The sequence below is a fragment of the Haliaeetus leucocephalus genome, unplaced genomic scaffold, assembly GCF_000737465.1.
Source record: "Haliaeetus leucocephalus isolate CR32 unplaced genomic scaffold, Haliaeetus_leucocephalus-4.0 Scaffold526, whole genome shotgun sequence".
Classification (NCBI taxonomy): Eukaryota; Metazoa; Chordata; class Aves; order Accipitriformes; family Accipitridae; genus Haliaeetus; species Haliaeetus leucocephalus.
In genome coordinates this window covers 7,113,374-7,116,461 of record NW_010972962.1, presented here as the reverse complement: position 1 = coordinate 7,116,461, position 3,088 = coordinate 7,113,374, and positions in this window count along the sequence as shown.

Sequence of the window (3,088 nt, the reverse complement as noted above, 5' to 3'; positions counted from 1 at the left end):
AAGGGACCCACGCTGGAGCAGTTCGTGAAGAACTGCAGCCTGTGGGAAGGACTCATGTTGGAGAAGTTCATGGAGGACTGTGTTCTGTGGGAGGGGCCTCATGCTGGAGCAGGGGAAGAGTGAGGAGGAAGGAGCAGCAGAGACAACGTGTGATCAACTGACTCCAACACCCATTCCCTGTCCCCCTGTGCTGCTCAGGGGGAAAATAGAGAATTTGAGAGTAAAGTTGAGCCTGGGAAGAAGGGAGGGGTAGGGGGGAAGGTGTTTTAAGATTTGGGTTTGTTTCTCATTATCCTACTCTGATTTGATTGGCAATAAATTAAATTCATTTTCCCCAAGTTGAGTCTCTTTTGCCCATGACAGTAATTGCTGAGTGATCTCCCTGTCCTTATCTCGACCCATGAGCCTTTTGTTCGTATTTTCTCTCCCCCGTCCAGCTGACGAGGGGGAGTGATAGAGTGGCTTGGTGGGCACCTGGTGTCCAGCCAAGGTCAACCTACCACAATCACCACAAAGGAAAAGGGAAAAGACAGTAGTGCAGAAGTCTAGTGAATATATAGGGAGACTAGGTTAGATAGTTCATGTGTATACCCCTGTTGACATCTAGATTTTGACATTTAAGTGTTGACATCTAGATTTACTCAGACGCATCCCACCTTTCTGAACAGGTGAAACTTCCTCTCCAACTGACTGGCCAGTCTGTGACTCTGAGCAGAGGCTTTGGTCTTAGCTGTGTTTCTGCCTGGAGGTGAGGTGGAGATGTGCCTCTCAGAGCAGCTTCCACCTCTTGAACGAGCCTTCTGCATGTTCAGTCTCCAGGCTTCACATGCCTCTCAGAGTCGCAGGGTTTGTGTCAACCAGTTTTTGTGTAGGCCCAGGACTTTACACAGCCTCTACAAGTATCCAATGAATCTAGCTCTTCATGTGAATTTTGCAACTCCCTTAATTTCTGAGTTTGGAAACACCCATGCCTCTGCTTAACTCTGTGACCTAAGCCTGCACTAAAATGGGGATTTAGCAGAAATAATAATAGGTATGCAAGAAAACTTTTCTAAAACCAGTATCTGGTAATCTAGATTCATAAGGCCAAAATCCCCAAGTTAGCCAGCCTAGTAGGCCATGCTTACTTTAACAGCTAGACATGAGTTCTTGAGGGACTGCTCTTCTCCTTGTGGACTGGTAGGTCCTACCCATCTGTCTGTCTAACTAACTGCTCTGTTCTAAGCACTTTCTTACATTTTTATGAATAAAGTGAAGCCCAGCTGGAGGTGACAACCAGGCTCTTTTAAAATAAAGTACAGGGAGCTTCAATGTGCTGATCTGATGAAAGTAAACCAGGCATCCCTACCCACGTACCCTTCACTGCACGTGAGTGCAGTAAGCAGGAGGCTGTTTGGGTGGTGGGAAAGGGTCTTCCTGTAGCAGGACCTTTCTGTAGGACTAAGGGTCCTCATGGTTAGTTGGTTAGGGTTTGGGGTTTGCTTTTTATGGAGAACTGTGAAAGCTGGTGGAAGTTCCACACTGTGGAATAACACTATTCTTGTTCTGTAAGTTTTATGAGACAGGAAAAATTTCTGTACCCAGCTTTAATCATACATGGGTGGATCGAAGGTTGTAGGGAAACTTTGGGAGAATTAGAACAATTTTGTTTTCCATAGCATGCCAACCAATTAAAACTAGACCTTTGCAAAAATGTTGTTAATAGTACTATGTTAGCTAAATGATGATAAAATATCACATGCCAAAAAAAAAAGTATATAGGTTAAGATATTATAATTTAGAGAAGATCTGTATCTGTATACATCCATACCAGAAAATATAAACAAATAAACATAAATATGTATCTTACTCAGATAACCACCCTAGATATATTTACCTTATATTTTCCAGTGTATTACTTGTCATGACATTAGCTTTTGTGTCTGCATCATTAATTCTTGACTACTCTCTAGATAATTATGCAGACAGATGTACTATATAGGACATCATTGTTTTAGACACTGCACAAACACAATGGTGACATACCCTGCCTCAGAGAGTTTTATGTCTGAAAGATGTACTAGAACAGAATTATTGAAACATAAGAGTGCAGAGCCAGAAAGGACTTCAGGAGATAGTATAGTCCAACTCCATGCATTAAAGCCAACTAAAGTGTGTTTAGACCAAGCACAAATGTATTTGTCCATTTTCTTGAAAAGCGGCAATGAAGGCAATTATACAGCATCCCTATTCAACCTATTTTAGCACTTTATATAATCAAAAGATGAAAATAAATCAGCCTAATTTTCAGCAAGGAAGATACATGTTTAACATATGAAATATTTTACTGTTGTAAGGATGAAGAACAGCTGAGCACTACATTTTTATAACATCCATTCCTGCATTGGAAAATTGTTAAAATCTCGACCCATAACCCTCTCTTTTTTAAGTGAACAAACTAGTTCCTTACCCTTCACTTTAAGTTGTGTTTTCTAAAATCTGCCTTCAGGACAAAGTTTTCCAACTGAGTCTTTAAAAGGATCAAGTAGAGCAGAATAATTACTTCCCTTGTTTAAAATATGACAGCCCTGTTCATTCATCCCAGAATGACACTATTTAGTTGACTCACCTGTAGTTTGTAAAATACTTTTGTTCCCACATACTTTTCTGCTGCACTGCTACATAGGTTATTTTCTATATATACATCTACAATTTCTCCCTTCCTTGCTAGGCTTGTTATCCTCTTAAAGGAGAAAATTAGACCTGTTCATCTAATGACAGGTTGGGGGGGGAGGGGAGGTTGTGGGTGGACACTTATCAGTGCCTTATCTTGTCTCTCGCGTATTCATTCTTTGGTGTTTTATGCCAAAACTCTTCAGGGCATGAAGTTAGGCTGATGAGTCTATAATTTCTGCATTCTCTTTGGAGCTGAATCCATACCATTTCTCTTTTTTAGACCTTGTAGGTATCTATGAGATGATTGCCAATGGTTCAGAGATTAATTTCAGCTAATTGCTTGAGTAAAAGGAAAATCAATAATGTCATACTTCAAGTGAATGGCAAAATCAGAGAGCAATGGCAAATTATCTACTATTTGATCCAGAACAGC